This window comes from Canis aureus, chromosome 28, assembly GCF_053574225.1.
Source record: "Canis aureus isolate CA01 chromosome 28, VMU_Caureus_v.1.0, whole genome shotgun sequence".
Classification (NCBI taxonomy): Eukaryota; Metazoa; Chordata; class Mammalia; order Carnivora; family Canidae; genus Canis; species Canis aureus.
Genome location: NC_135638.1, coordinates 18,274,020 through 18,291,328, shown reverse-complemented (window position 1 = coordinate 18,291,328; position 17,309 = coordinate 18,274,020). Strand labels below are relative to the sequence as shown.

The following is a 17,309-nucleotide window of genomic DNA, read 5'->3' as shown; positions in this document are numbered from 1 at the left end:
AAATTACTCCAAAACTTTGCAGCTTGAAACAACTAACAGTTATTATCTCTTAATTTCTTTGCATCAGGACCCTGGGCATAATTTAGCAGATGCCTGTGTGTCAGTGACTCTCACTAAGCTATAATCAAGATGTCTACCAGGGCTGCAGTTATCTCAAGGCTTGATTAGGAAGAGAATCACTTCCAAACTCACTTGTGTGGTTGTTGGCAAAGTTTAGTTCACTGTGGTCTGTTGACTGAGGGTCTGGGGTTCTTACTGGCTTTTGAGTGGAGGCTGCCTTCAGTTCTTTGCCTCTGCACAGGACACCTCCCAGTGTAGCAGCTTACTTCATCAGAGCAAGCAAGAGAGCAGGAGAGACTGAGCAAGATGGAAGCCAGTGTCATTTTGTAATGTAATTTCAAAAGTGACATCCAGTCACCTTTATGGTGTTCTGTCCCTTAGTAGAATGTCACTCAGGGAGAAGGGATTACATAAGGATAGAAACAGTAGGAGACAAGAATCATTAGATTCTTTCTACCAATTACTTTCCTTAATTGTCACTCTTTCTTACTTCTCTAAGGAAAGACAAACCTTTCTTTGTTAGTATCTGGATTCCTATACTAGTGATTGGCTTCCTTTTGTGCCACTTAATCACTCTTCTTTTTTTATTAGCATACTTCCCTACATATTGGCTATTGACTATAATATATTTAATTCTCGATATATTTCTATCTACCACTATGTTTTATGTTAGTATTTTTGACTAGATATTGCTGAATGCTTTCTCTCTGTCATAATCTCTGTTAACAGGAAAATTAGTATCTTGGTACCTTTGAATACAAACTCTTACCTCAAATATCATGAACATGCTAACCAGAAAAAAGTAACATAGACTTCCAACATACCCAGTGGAAGAAAACTGGTAAAATGATTCAAATTTATTTATTTTTCTTACTGGACTTACAGTATGCCATTGTGGCTTTTAACAGTGGAATGTTTTTAGACAAAGTTCTGCTACATCAAAATATTCTTGAAATCAAGAAACAGCTCTAATGGCATTTCATCTGCATTTGCATTACTTTCCACAAAAAACACTTAGAAATTGCTGATTTGCACATGGTCTTAAGATAAGTAGACCACAGAGTCTTTGCCTTCTGCTATATAGATTCAAACTTTGTACACTGAAAAATGAACCTAGAACTCATAGTAAAGAAGATTGGTTTATAAGGTAAATCACATTCTTTCTTACTGAAACCGGGATCTAGACAATAATTTAGTAAAACATAGTCTAATAATGAATGGATATAACATCTTCACCTTACAAAATGTGAGGCAAGGGAGTAATGATTTTCTACCATATATTATATTACTTAAACAACACTCTATTACTGTAAATTATGCTGTCAAATTCTTTATGCCTTTTTAAATATTTTAAAAATACATTGTCTACATTTGATTATACTCTTTTACCAGTAATGCTTTTATTTGCTTCAAGAGAATCCAGTACTGGCTAATTACAAATGAATCTATATTATAAACAAGTGCCAAATGACAATGACTTATTTTCTTCTTTGAATATAAATAATAAAAGTGACTTTGAATAGTTAATTTATGCAAATTATAAATATATCATGATTTCTGTAATTTTACTATCAAAAAGTATTGCCATTGTGCTTGATTTTAATCACTGATAATTTTTCCTCAAGGACATATTGTTTGGCAGGCCAAAGGAATTGTTGGTGATGCCACAGGAACATTCAAAGGACAACATTGCCCCACGTTACACAGAAGTGTCATAAATTAAATATACCATCTGCTGCTGTTTAAATGAACTAGCAATCTAAAGGCCCCACAAAGCATACACAAACTTCAGAAAACAGTATATATTTTTTCTACAAATATAAGATCTATAAAATTTGATTCCAGAGGGGTGGGGGAGGGAGAAGGAAACCACAAAAATCCCTGAATTCCCTCTGAGATTAAGTTAGAATCCAGATCTTCCTGAATTCAATTCCTTTTAACATTTTGCATCAGATCTTTAGTTGCTCTGGCTTCCCAAAAGATATAAGTTTCGCTTTCATAATTCATTCCCAGCTTGGCCTGGAATAAGATAGCTTACCTCCACATTCTTGGCAAGGGACATTTCTTTGCTGGAAGAAAAGTTCACCTCTTAACTGAATGTTTGGCTAGAGATCAGGAAAAAAATAAGATCCGATTTCTTTTACACTTGACTTCCTTTTTCATGTGACCCTTACACAGAATTGTCTTTATTCTTCACTCTGTCAGCTGGAATATAATAAATTATGCCAGTTCCTGTTGATCTAGCACTCTTAGGAATTCTTAAACATATTCCACAAATAATGTATCTTTCAGTTCATTGAAATTTAGCAGCTTGAGATTTCATTCATCTCAAACAAAGGATATGAAATGTGTCTTCTCTACTTCTTAAGAGGCCCCATGTAACAACTGCCTTTTAACTGCTATGTGCTTTTCCAGGCTTCTAACTAGAGCCAATGTTCATTCTTTATAATGTTGCTGACTCCTCCGTTTTAGCTTCCTCTCTTTTCACCTTCTGGGCCTGCAGATTTTTCTCATCCAATTTTTAGACTGCTGCTTTGTTTACACAAATTAACAGTCCCCTACCAACTGTCTTTTACCTCCACCCCTTCCCCTTGCACAGCCTCGTCAAGAAGGGAAGTCATGGAGGAAAGAGGTAGAGAAGGCTATGGATTCTAAAGCACATTTGCATGAAGAGAGTTATTATCGAACCAGTTTAGTATTAAATTTTTGCTATTTCAGTATATATGTGAGGGAATGGAACTATCCATGCAAAATAAATACAAAGGTTACATTATTTCAATCTTAAGATGGCATAAGACAAACATATTAAGAAGTCATTAAAATGAATTAATGTTCATTAAACACTAATGAATTAGTGTTCATTAAAATTCACCAGTTGTTGAGACAGTAAGTAGTGGTTTTTTGTTTTGGGGCTTTTTTTTGGTTGACAAAGTAGAATACAGTGATCTTCTGTTACTGTTCAGCTCATATATCTATATCTACGTGTATATTGACATATCTATCTTTTAGTGATTCTTTCTATCTCTGTCTGTCATCCAGCAAGAGAACACCACTGCTCCACAACTAATATTATGCACCTCTTACAGCATCTAGAACAAGGTCTTGAACATTGTAGGCCCTCAGATTCTTATTTAGTCGTTTGAAGTGAGTTTTTAAGTAAAAACATATAAAACAGAAGGATCTCTTAAAGATTCACTAGGAACAAAGGCATATAAAGTGTTTTCAGCTGAATGTTTGAAGTGAGAAGGAAAATAAAGAAATGTACCAGTTGTCTCGTCAAGAAAACAGCTTTTTGTACCACCTATTTTAGTGGAGAAATTTAATAGAGGTCTGGAGGACTATAAAAGGCAACAAACAAACAAAACTGAGATAACACATAGATAGTAATTTCAAAGGGCAGCCTTCATCTGTAGGGCTAATGGAACAAAAAAGAACAATTGGTCATTAGACTCTAGAAACTTGGAACAGGTTTCCATGGGGTTGAGATCCACAGCTTCTAAGAAGTGCTGTCCTGTTGATGCTAGTAGCTCAGAAATTCTTCAGAGGAACCCCAAGGAGCTGAGTCCACACCTCTGAGAAGCTGAGCATTGGGAGACTGGTGCTAGTGTCTCTGATATGACTATTTAGGTTCTAAAATAAACAAAGTGAAAATTGTAAACCCGTTACCACTGAGCCAACTGCTGCTGTATGAGAGGGATTAAGAATCACTCCTCAGGTGACATAGATGGGAATAGCAAACAAAAAGAAGGGAACATTTCCCTTCTTCCTCCAGCCTTCCAATCTTTCTTCATTGGCAGAACCTAATAGGAAACAGCTGGCAAAACAAAACCACAAGTTTGCTGAGTTTTAACTGCAAAATCACAAAGCATAAAATGGAAGACTGTGAGAGACGATAGCTTAATAACCAATGCAAAAAGGTTAGAGGGAACCAAGTGAATAAGAAGGATAGGCTATGTGACTGGAGCAGACTGTCTAGATGTGTGTGAGGGTTGGGGAATGTGGTAAGGAGGCTGGAGAAGGGTGCTAAGGAAATCCAAGAGGTCAGGAAATTTGTTGCCTTTAGGAGCCGTGGCACCTGGTTCAAATTTCTTTCTCCATATCGTGGATGCTACACTCCTTACCTCATGCCTTGACTCCTTATTGGCTGTAGACTGAAATTCAACTGCCTTACTCTCGTGCTCATATCCTTTTATGATCTGGCTCCTTCCTTTCTCTTCTCCTCTTCTCATCCTCAAAAGGGCCCCCGCTCCAGTTACCTGAAACCATTTGCACCCCTGCAAATATAACATGTTGACACATTACACATGCCGTTCTCTCTTTCCAGTACGGTCCTATTTATCATTCAGAACAAAATTGAACTGTCTCCTCCAGGTGAGCCTTGTCTGTGTAGCCCAGACCTCTAATAAATGATCTGTTCACTCTTTTTGTTTTTCTGGCCTCATGTCATGCTTCCCTCTCCCCTGCTCACTCTGTATCAGCCACACATGCCTTTATGTTCTTGTCTTGGATTGACACTGGCTTGTTTTCTCCTTGGAGAGTCCTTTCCCCAGATTTCCATTTGGCTCCTCCCCTGGCTCCTTTTGAATCTGTTCAAATAGCACCTTCCCGATGAGGTTTTCTTAACCATTGTTAAGGAAATTGTAGACTACAAACCCATTTGCCCCTCACTCTCTATTCCTTTCCTTTCTTTACTTTTCTACATAATCCTTATCACTTTCTAATATACTATATAACTTACTTATCTCATAACATCTGTTCAATGAAGACAGGCTTTTGGTCTGTTTTGTTTACTGTTTGTCCACAAACAGCTCCAGGACAGGGTCAGTCACATGCTAGGTCTCAAAAAATTGTATTGAATCAATCAATGAGTTGAGACTGAATAAAACATTGCAGAAAACTGGGATACTGAAAAAAAATGTTAGCTGCTAAAGAAAGGCAATGAAACATGAGAGCAAAAAAAGAGATGGTAGACTTGGTGACTGTGGTCGCTGGGAACTGTCAAGAGGTAGTTTTAACAGGAAATAGAAACCAAATTTTCAAAGTTTGAGTAGAGAATGACTGTTAAGGGAATTAATTCAAACTCTTTTTAAAAAAAATATTTATTATTCCTTGAATGTATAGAAAAACATGGAAAGAAAAAGTAATTTTTTAAAGAAGGGATATTGGGACTATTTTTAGGTTGAGCAGTAACACGAAACAAGAATTTGATAGCTTTTAGAACACACTTTTGAAGCAAAAGGAGGCAATTGATTATGAGCATAAGCAAGATGGTTAAGCTTAAAAATAAATACCAATCCTCCTCTGAGACTAGGAGAAAAGCCGAAAAGTGAAGGTAATAATCTTTTGCAGGAGAAAAAAGGAGAGTTGCAGAAAGCCTTTGAATGAATTAGAAAGTTATACCATCTACTCAGAATGAGGAGGGACAAGGCCTCTGTAGCAGCAGCAAGAGGACCTCCAGAGAAAGAGAGAATCACAAGTGCCCAGAAACCTGTCTTGCTCTATGAGGCCAGGATGGAATACACTCACATGGTTCCCCAACTAGCTGTAGCTGCATTTCACAGAACGAGGACAGGATTAGTGGAAGGAGATTGAGATTTGTTGGCACTGATTCTTAATTAAAGAAATGACAGTGGTCTGAGAAAACTGATAGAAGCCAGGCCAGTGTTGATTTGAGCTTTTCTCTGATTTGAACTTGGCAAGTAGGAAGTAGAGAGGAAGGAAAAAGAATGAATGTCATTTGCTTAGATTTTTGAGGAATGTAGGCTATGTGGTGAGGAAGGTCCACCTTTCATTTAACATGATGAGTAGAAAGAACATTTGCAGCAACATTAATAATGTACGGATTGCCCTTCAACTTAAGCCAACTCATACTACCCAAGCACACAGTGGAAAGAGATAGCTGGCCTGCAAGGGGAGTTGGAAATGAGACTGACAAAAGAGAATGAAAACTGGACAGAGTGGAGATGAAGTCAGACATTTGGGGTGGTGATTGAGGTCACAATGATGAAGAAAGCAAGTCTGTTGTGAGTAATCTTGAGGGAATTTAGGGAAAAAAGTGATCTCAGAGTAATGCATTCAGATGATGTATTTGTTCAGTGTGGTGTTCTTAGGTCTGTTCATGTTTATTCTGAATGTCAGTATTCCTTACACTCACTGCTCAATTCGCCTTGTGTGGCAAACCAGTGATTCTGTAAAACTCAATGGACAGTGCCAAGATGCCAGCCTGTTAAAATCACTTGTTTTGGGGAATAAGATTTCCATTATTTAAAGCTTGTGACTTCTGTGATCAGATGCTGATTGGTTGTTTTTAAACTAAGATTTTAAAGCATTTATAAACAGTATTAAAGTGCATGAACTCCTGAGGTCTGGGATAGATACATAATATGCAAATAGATTAATGTAATATGGGGTCTGCCAAAAAAATGAGTAGAGTTTTAGTTTGCATCTGTAATAACCCCTGGGTTATTTCTCAGGTGTCCTTTTGTCTTTTCTTTTAATATTAAATTCTGAGTATTTGAGGCGACTAAATTCTGAGATTTTGGTATTTTAAATATGGCACTAATATACTTAATTTTCTCATTTTTACAATTTCAACTTCTTCAAAATAAAATTTAACAAATAAAATGAAATTTGTTCTATTACAGACTGAGAATATACAATTTTTAAAGAGGGATACAATTAAGAGCTATTGGTAGTAAGCAGTATTAAATACATCTACAAATTTTTAAAACCATTATAAAAGCTCTAAATTTCTTAAATCACTGTACTCTCACATATTAGATTATTATGAGTCAACCATCTCCAAAATGGTATATTTATATTGTTAATCCATTGGCCACATTTTTCCATGAACAGAATTTTACATAGTGAAAAAAAAATGCACTTTTCAAAAATGTATTCAACTTGTAATCCAGCCTTACAATGCTTTTAAAAGTGCTTTCTTTATCAAAGGAGGAATCTAAATAGCATGCCAAAATGCACATAGCACAGATATGCAATATTTTGCTTGTTTGGTTATGATTTTTAAAGTAGTTTAATTATCTACTTATCTACTGTATGACCTGTAATGTCACCTAATATTTCCTCACTATATTTCAAAGTTTAGAAAGACATGCTGTCAGTATATAACACTTGTCTGTTGGGTAAATGATGACTTGCTCATTGAACTTCCTTACAGTATAACTATGCAGTGCCCTTTGAAAACATGCCAATTAATCTACTTAGATTATAAAGAAGCTCATTGTCACAAGAAAAGTTTTTGTAAATGTTGAAAGTATATATGACTACAAAAAGAAATATAAACAAGAGTTTTGAATTCATAATGTATTTTTATGTAAAACCTATAATACACTGGGAATGACCATAATTATGAATTTAAATCAAGAAGTGCAGCCATCCCTTCTGAAAATTCTCTGATGCTCCTTTATTTTTTTAAGATTTGTTTAGTGGGGGGTGGGGGGCAGAGGGAAAAGAAGAGAGAGAATCCCAAGCAGACTCCCTTCTAAGTGCAGAGCCCAACACATGACTCAAACCCCGAACCCTAGATCATGACCTGAGCTGAAGCCATGAGTTAGAAGCTTAACCAACGAGCAACCCAGGTGTCCCACTTTGATGTTCTTCTTAGCTATACAAATGCTATATGCATCTTCTATTTAACCAAAGACTCTCTCTCATCAGAAAATATGCTTCGTAAGAGTAGATACTGTCTTTTTTTCCTTATGGCAATTCATCCAATGTATCCCTAAGGCTTGGTACAGTGGTTAGCCCATATTAGGGGCTCAATACATATTTGAATGAATAGAATAAATCTTATGAATCACCAAATATTTTAGTACCCAACAGCATACTTTCTATTATATTCCAAAATATTTTGTTAGAATCAAAATTGGTTACACATCTGAAGACTGTTGTAAGAAAAGTCTGGGGAAATTTATTTATTATTTTTCTATTTTTAAATATTCTATTACTCTGAATATTCATCCTCAGGGAAATGTTTTCCTAGGCTCTGGGCATATGACCACAGGTGTATTGGATTAGTGTTGAAAAACTAATTGAACAACTCAGCCAATCTGTTTTGCTAAGGGCTGTTTAATATATCATGAGCTTCGGGGCTAGTACTTCTACTTCCCTACTGTTGAATGCAAGCATATAGATGAGTCATGATTCACTGTGCCAAGGCAGTTTTCAGGTGTTTCTGATTCTTAGTTTTAGCACTCAAACCATGGTACTTGATATTCGTGAGTACCTCACGTTATTCACCAAAAATTTGGGAGTAACAGAAATTATACTCAGAGGTCTATCTAAGACCCTTGAGCAACTACAGAATGAAAGAAAACAGAGTGGCATCAGAGGTCAAAAGAAGTGGCCTTCCTGGTGTATTTTCTCACTTCAGACTAGTTGCACATGTTCAGTAGCTTCAGGTACATCCAAATACAAATTTGTTGTCTTCTGGGAAAATCAGTTAGTATCTAAATTTAATGAACATTTAGTCTGGCCATAAAGCAAGAGAATCATAAAGAGGATTTGATTGTCACATCATAGTATAACATACATGAAGCCAGACTGGTTTCCTTACGCCTGGAAGTCGGCCTTAGGACAGAGTTTTATTAAAATAACTATGAATATGGCATTAGCAACAGATTAATTTAAAATAGACTGTCTAGTGGTCCTACATGGGATTCTGGAACAGAAAAAGGACATTAGGAAGAAACTAGTGAATTGTGAATTAAGTTTGGAATTTAGTTAATAACAATCTATCAATATTGATTAATTAGATGTGACAAGTATAGTATATAGTAATATAAGATGTCAACTAGAGGGTAAACTAGGTGTGGGCATATAGCACCTCTCTGTATTATTATTATTTTGTAAATCTAAACTTAGATTAAAGACTTGAACATAAAATCTGAAACCATAAGACTTGCAGAAGAAAACATAGGTGGTAAGCTCCTTAACATAGATCTTAGCAATGATTTTTTTTTTTTAAATCCGACACCAAAAGTAAGAGCAACAAAAGCAAAAAGAAACAACTGAGGCTATATCAAAATGAAAATGTCTTCCTAGCAAAGGAAACCATCTACAAAATGAAAAGGCAGTTTACTGAATGGGAGAAAATATTTGGGCATCATATATCTGATAAGTAGCTAATATCCAAAATATAGAGAGAATTATACACAGCTCAATAGCAAAAGAATCAAATGATCCTATAAACGATGGGCAGAAGATCTGAATAGATATTTTCCCAAAGAAGACATAGGAAATGGCCACAGACACATGAAAAGGTGCTCAACATTATTAATCATCAGGGAAATGCAAATCAAAGCCACAATGAGATGTCTAATATCAAAAAGACAAGAAACACTGGCTAGTGTTGTCAAGAATATGGTGAAAAGAGAATCTTTACACACTGTTGGTGGGGATGCAAAATGGTATAGCCACTCTGGAAAACATGGAGTTTCCTCAAAAGACTAAAAATAGAAGTACCATACAATTTAGTAATTCCACTTCTGTGTATTTACCTGAAGAAACAAGAAACACTAATTCAAAAAGATGTATGTACTTCTAGGTTGATTATAGCATTACTTACAATAGCCAAGATAGAGAAACAACTTGAGTGTCCATTGATGGATAAATGGTAAATAAATTGTGCATATATATATATATATATATATATTTATGTATACAAATGTATATATCTGTGTCTTAAGAAAAAATTAATTGAAGGAGGTACAATGATTGAGATTCGGCAAAGCTGCAGTAAATGCATACTCACTATAACAACTATAATTTAGTCCAAAAAGAGTGAACCATCCTATACCCAAAGAAAATAGGGATGGAATGGGAAAGCTGGTAATCTGTGTTTTATTTTGTTTTTAATATAGGATACATAATGCATTCTTTAGATTATCCATATTAATTAAATGTGCTTTAGAAACAAAATTTTACTTGATATTTTGACAAAGCCACCCTACATTCCTTGGGTTAATATTTCTACATTACTAATCATTGTACTACTATTGCTAAATCAACTAAGTATCAGTTTATGTAATGTTCAAAAGATCTACAGACAGCAAGGTCTATGTTTACCTAAAAAGGAGCTTTTTAAAATAAAGAAGGAAGCAATAATGTTCCAAATGATTGGCATGAGCAAAATATATAATGAAATATTATTCAGCCAAAGAAAGAATGACATTTTGCCTTTTGCAACAACATGAATGGGCCTCAAGGGCATTATATTAAGTGGCATAAGTCAGACAAAGAAAGACAAATACATGATTTCTCTTATGTGGAATCTAAAACAAAACAAAATAAAACCAAGCTCATAGATATAGAAAGAAGATTGGTGGTTGTCAGAGAAAGGGAGTGGGGAGATAGGGGAGAAAAGGGTGAAGGGGATCAGAATATAAAAAGAAAAAAAAAATCAGTACTAAAAACCTGCTTAAAACCATAGCTCTCTGGGGATCCCTGGGTGGCGCAGCGGTTTGGCGCCTGCCTTTGGCCCAGGGCGCGATCCTGGAGACCCGGGATTGAATCCCACATCGGGCTCCCGGTGCATGGAGCCTGCTTCTCCCTCTGCCTATGTCTCTGCCTCTCTCTCTTTCTCTCTCTGTGACTATCATAAATAATTAAAAATTAAAAAAAAAACCATAGCTCTCTGACTTCTCTTGATTGATATAAATAATATTATTGCTTGTATAAAATAGCATTAAAGAAAAATGCACATAAAATTATATATTAAGACCAAGTAATACATTGGTTAATTATAACTATACAGGGATGCCTGGTGGCTCAGTGGTTGAGCATCTGCCCTCAGCTCAGGGTGTGATCTGGGGTCCTGGGATCTAGTCCCACATCGGGCTCCCTATAGGGAGCCTGCTTCTCCCTCTGCCTATGTCTCTGCCTCTCTCTCTCTGTGTCTGTCATGAATAAATAAATAAAATCTTTTTAAAAAATTATAACTATACAGAGTGCTTATATGTACATTAATAAAGACATATTATTTTGAATAACAAAAATGGTTTAATATTTGTTATTTTTGGTCATTTGACTTAAATTTAGTAAGAATTTAGAAAGGAAGAAAAAGATGTACAGAAAAAGATTTACTGCAATTAAGTAGAAACAATTTTAAACAAATGACCCTGTAATAGTTTAAAATAAAACTTTGGGACTCTTCCTCTCCTTCTCTGCCATTCCCCCACCCCACTCACATGCTCACTCTCTCTCTCAAAAAAAAAAAAAATAATAAAAATTTTAAAGTTTTATTTTTTAAAGTAAATTGCATTGAAATAATTCTTGAAAAACACTAAGATTTCCATTAACCATGCCAAAATGATTGAAATTCAACATTTTTTATTCCTCTATTCCTTGATATCTCATGTATCATAACTGCCTCAAAAACTCTTTACAATGTCACGTGAAGATTCCTAAATTCTTATACCACAACAGACTGCTAGAGTTCATTAGTACACCCTGCTGGTTGATCTTTTTTCATTTCTCTCATTTCTTCTTCTTCCCACCAATATCATAGTTTCCCTGTTACCTGCCTCATTATTGAACCATATGCTCGGTCATACTTTTCTGCAATCCTTGTTCAAGACAAATCTCGTGTGTATGTGTAAGAAAATGACTACACATATAAAATATTTTAGAAAGTTATAAATTATAGCACAAGAGGCTTTCAGTGAAACAATTTTTTATAAAACAATTCAAATGAGGTTTATCAATGACTAAGAAGATAAAGACTAAGATAAAGACTAAGATAATGCCTTGATTGGAAAAGAAATCTAGATATCATATTGCCAATTCTCTACAAATTGATGTATATAGTTACAGAAATTCTAAAGATATTCCTTCACAATATTATGGAGCGCAAAAACTAATTCTAAAACATGTATTAAATAGGATGGATTCAGAGGTAGTCTAGGTAGTTCAGAAATGAAAATAAGGATAAACAGCTGTCCTTATAAGGTAGACCTAATACCATCTGTTATACCTATATATATATTTTAAAGATTTTATTTATTTATTCATGGGAGACAAAGAGAGAGAGAGAAAGGCAGAGACACAGGCAGAGGGAGAAGGTGGCTCCTCCCAGGGAGTCCAATGCAGGACTCAATCCCCAGACCCTCCTGGGCCAAAGGCAGACACTCAACCACTGAGCCACCCAGACGTTCCTGTTATACCTATACTTCATGTTATTTTTTCTTTCTTCTACAAACAAAATATATGTTTCCTGATGGAATTTTGTTTCTCCACCCCATTGTTGTATCCCTTGCACATGAGAGCACTATATTTGTGGAATAAGCTAATTATAAACCTATTATCTTTAAGTCAATGTAGCAACTGTGGGGAATAGCCAAACAACAAAAGACCAAGAAACAAACCCAAATATACCTGAGATCTTAGTATATATCAAAGAAGGTATTAAAAGTTAGATTCAAAGGAATCAAGGCTCCTTGGTCAATTATATAGCCGGCACATGAAAAGAAAACAACAAACATGAGCCTGAAACATCTTTTATGCAAAACTATGAGAAGTACCCAAAGAATGATGGGTGCAAATGTAAAGGTTGTAGAAGCTGTATTGAAGGGACTACCATACTAAATTTGGGTCAATTTATACATCAAAATAAATGTGATTATAATACTTTGAACAAATTAAGAATCAATGAGTCACCATTGATATGGTGAATGAGTAAATGAATAAGTGAATGAATATATGTGAATATAAGTGAATGAATAAATGAATAAATGAATTAATGAATAGGGGCTGTTCTTCCTTGAAGTAGAATGCCAACTCGAAAATGTGGAAAGAATTATGGAAATATAAAATTACCATTTGCCAACCATCACAAGGAATTAGATACAAGAAGGAGTTAAATGTAAATATTTGAATGAATCTAAATAAACATTGGCTATATAAAGTAATATAAATAAAATAATATAATGGTAATATAGTCTAAATTGTTGGGTTAAAATTGAGCAAGACAACTAAAATATTGGACAAGAGCATAATATAAATTGGGACAGGTTGATCAAAGTTGAAGCATACTACACTCTTTGTATTGATAAGAAGCAGAAAGAATGAAGATTGGTTTTAGAACTTTTAAATTACATATATTTTGTTACAAAAACTTGCAAAAACTTCAAGGTTTGTCATTAATGGTTATGGACAAAATGTCGATGGAGGTTACAGTAATGCAAACTGATGAAGCTGAAGAACCACTTCCAAAGCTCACTCATATGCCTTGCAAGTTAATTCTGGTTAGGAGACCTCATTGTCTTGCCTCACAATCCTCTCTATAGGACTCTTGGGGTATCCTTTCAAAGTGGCAGCAGGCTTCCTCCAGAGTAGATTATTTAACAGAGAGAGAGAGAGAGAGAGAGAGAAGCCCCAACGTTGTTATGCCCTAGCCTTGAAAGTCATACTCTGTTTTTTTCATAGTATTTTGCATGTTATGTATGACAGTTTTATTACATATGGGAGGAACTACACAAGGGCAGTGGCTATCAGGAGATAAAGATGGTGGACATTTTGTAAGTTGACTATTATATATGCTTTTTAAAAATGTGTATTCTACAGTTGCTGGATACAGCGTTATAAACACACATGAGCTCAAGCTTTTTATTTGCATTATTCAAATCTTCTATATTCTTTTTTATTTTAAAATAATGTATAATATCTGCATAGTAAAGCATATAAATCTTGAAATTTGACAGATGTATACATCAATGTGACTAACACATACAGCAAGAAGTGGGACATTACTAACACCCAGAAATCTTCTCTAGGCCCATTCTGAGTAACTACTTCCCTAAAGTATTGATGTCCCCAAAACTACACTGTAGTTTAGCTCTTCCTGCCTTTTTCTTAAAGGTACATAAATAAAATTATACTGTATACATTCTTTCATGCCTAGCTACTTTTGCTAATTTTTATGAGCTTCAACCATGTGGTTTCATATAGCAGCAGATCATTTACTGTCATTGCCTTATATAATTAGACTATATGATTACATGAAAACATTTATATTTTAGCTGTTCAAGTTCATTTGGGTTATTTTCAGTTTGTAGTCATATAGACTTGATGGGTCCACAGGCTATACTTTGAAAACTGCCAGAATTGTGCATCCAGACACAGGTTCAGGTTTCTACAAGAACTTAGAATATGGTATAAATGTTTGCAAATCAATGAAGAGGAATTATTTTAGACATTTTGTGGGTATTTTTATTATCTTATTATATAGAGAGCTGTCCTAAACCTCATAAGAAAACAAGAATTCATAAAGGAATTGATAGATTTTACTCCATAAAAAGTAAAAACATTGATGGCAAAAGCCACCCAGAAACCTGGAAGTTAAAAGATGATCTGGGCAAAAAATATTTGCAACATATGTAACAAATAGTAGGGTTAACATCTATTATATATAAATTTATGTTTTTGTAAATTTTGTAAATTTTGTAAACCTCCAAAAATTAAAAAGAACAGAAAAATCCCAAGTAATATAGGCAAAGTAAATGAATAAGCAACTCACAGGAAAAATGTAAATATATCCAGAGTTATATTAAATATATCAAAAGATACTCCACTCTAGCATTATTCAGATAAAAACAAATTCTATACTATTAAGAGATACTCCACTCAGGAATTATTCAAATAAAATACATTAAGAGATACTCCACTCTAGCATTATACAAATGAAAACAAATTAAAATAACAAGTGATATAACTTTTGCTAATGAGATTAGCAAAATTTAAAAAGATGTAAACAAAATTTATTGCTGATCTGTATAAGCAACAGAGAAGTGCCAGAAGTAGTTGATTGGATTCTACAAATAGTATTAACATTTATAAAACAAATTTGTCAATGTATATAGAAACTTTAAATGTGCATGTATTTGACTTATAAGTTCCATTTCTAGGAATTGACCTATAACCATACTTACAGTTGCACATGAAGATGTTAGAACAAAGGTACTTTTTGCCAGCATTGTTTGTACTATCAAAATAATAGAATCATAAGATCAACCAAATGTGGGGAAATCCAAAATGGAATACAAACAGTAAAATAGAAAATAACTGCATTATAAATTAATAACACACCACAATGAAGGGAGTGATAAAAACACTAACTTAAGTAATTTTGGAAAGTAATATTTCAACTACATAGTGTAAGACTAAATAACAAACAAAAATATACAAATATAGGTCTAGAGTTAGTAAATTTATTTCATAGGATTGTATGTTAGCAATTCATATACATATCAACAATGTATATTCCAGGATTAAACAAATAAGTAAATATAGTGTGGATAATGAGCACCAGGTTATACACTGCTGGAGAAAGTAGTAACAAATAAGGTAAGGAAGAAGGCTAGAGTGAACACTATGGTCCTGGATAGAAATTGAAGATGTAAGTAGGAACTCATCATTTTTAATAAATGTGTTTCTGTGTGTGTAACATATATACACACATACACAAATAATATAGAAATAGAAACGTGTGTAGGTGTGTAAGTAAATATATCTGAGCCTGCTTGGTGAAATGGATGATTCTAGTTCTGGGTCCTGGGAAGTCCAGAAACTAAGAATGCACTAAAAAAATGATGAGGTTATGTCAAAAAGACCCAGAAGACAACTTAAAGGAGCTCCCAATGTAAAAATATGGGGCAAGTTGAGTAAAGAGATAAATATTGATGGTAATGGACTATAACCCACATAATACTCAAAGAATAAATAAATAATTTAAAGAGAATAGATAACTTTTTATTGCAACAGAATTTTGGTTAGTAAACAGAATGATAAAATAGAAAATTATCAATTAGTAAACAAACCACTATAATTTAAAAAAACACTAATAATTATTACAGACAAGAATCATCAATAGATGCTAAACTTAGTGGGCAAAAGTTGAATAAGAACCAGGATTTTTCTTTTTTTTTTTTTTTTTTTAAGAACCAGGATTTTTCTTATTCTCAAAATATTCTCTTTTGGATACTTAATAATTACAAAGGAAACAGAGTAATTTTACAGTGGTAAAACCTCTAAAAAATATTTTTAAAGCTATTTTTAAGATTCCAACTTAACCAATTGACCAATTTAAAATCACCAGCAATGAGACAAATTGACATCATATGCCTCCAGATATAGTATATGAAGGACACAACATCACTTCTGTAGTGTTCTTGCCAAAAATACATAACTTGGATTAAATTTTGAAGAAATACCATAAACCTAGGTTGAGGAACATTCTCTACAATATGAATGGACTTCAAAAGTGTTTACGGTCTGAAAGACAAAGAAGGTTGCAGAACTTTCCCACAATGGAGAAATTAAGGAGACATGACAACTAAACACAATGAGTGACTTTTGGTTTAGGTATGCATCAGTATAAAGGGCATTAGCGGAATCCACGAATTCAGGTCAAATCCAAATTCAAGTTCAATTTGGAAACATTTGAGTGAAATTTCTTAATGGTTTATAAGTATTATATTGATTTAATTTCCAAATTATGATTATTGTACTATGGTTATGCAAGATGTTAAAATTTATGGAAGCTTTATAAATTTGATTAACCTGTTATTATTTTAAAATTAAAAGTTAAAAACTATACAAAATAGTGAAATAAGCTTAAATGTACATAAAACAATTATGGTCTATCTACCCTGCGGCATACTACTACTGTATTTGGAAAGCACAGAGGAGACCCAGATACACAGACATGAAAAGATGTTGACGAAATTCTTTCAAATTAAAAAGAAAATAGATAATAAATAAATAAATAAAAAGAAAATAGTTCTAAAGTAATGTGTATGATGCCATGTATATACCAAACAAATTACAAATGGATTTGTAGGAAAACATTCTGGAATAATTTAAACCAAATAATTCACTATTTTTGTCTTACTTAGAGCTGAGTTGTAAGGAAAATGAAAATGAAAGGAACCTTTTATATTTTATTATATATATATTTTTTTGTATACTTTTTTATTGGAGTTCAATTTGCCAACATATAGCATATCACCCAGTGCTCATCCTGTCAAGTGCCCCCCCTCAGTGCTCAGTGCCCATCACCCAGTCACCCCATCCCCCTGCCCAACTCCCCTTCCACTACCCCATGTTCGTTTCCCAGAGTTAGGAATTTTGTCACCCTCTTTGATTTTTCCCACTCATTTTCTCTCCTTTCCCTTATAATCCCTTTCACTATTTCTTATTTTCTCTGTATAAGTGAAATTGTATAATGATTGTCC

At 34.0% G+C, this 17,309-nt stretch overlaps 1 long non-coding RNA gene across 2 annotated transcripts in view; it reads right to left on the bottom strand.

Moving 5' to 3' along the window:
• The window catches only part of LOC144300479 (uncharacterized), an 80,006-nt gene that overhangs the window by 48,607 nt on the left and 14,090 nt on the right, over positions 1–17,309 (bottom strand). For both annotated transcript variants that reach the window (XR_013367154.1, XR_013367153.1), the window contains one exon: positions 4,182–4,334. This is a non-coding gene — a long non-coding RNA (uncharacterized LOC144300479). The remainder of the gene's footprint in view (positions 1–4,181; positions 4,335–17,309) is intronic.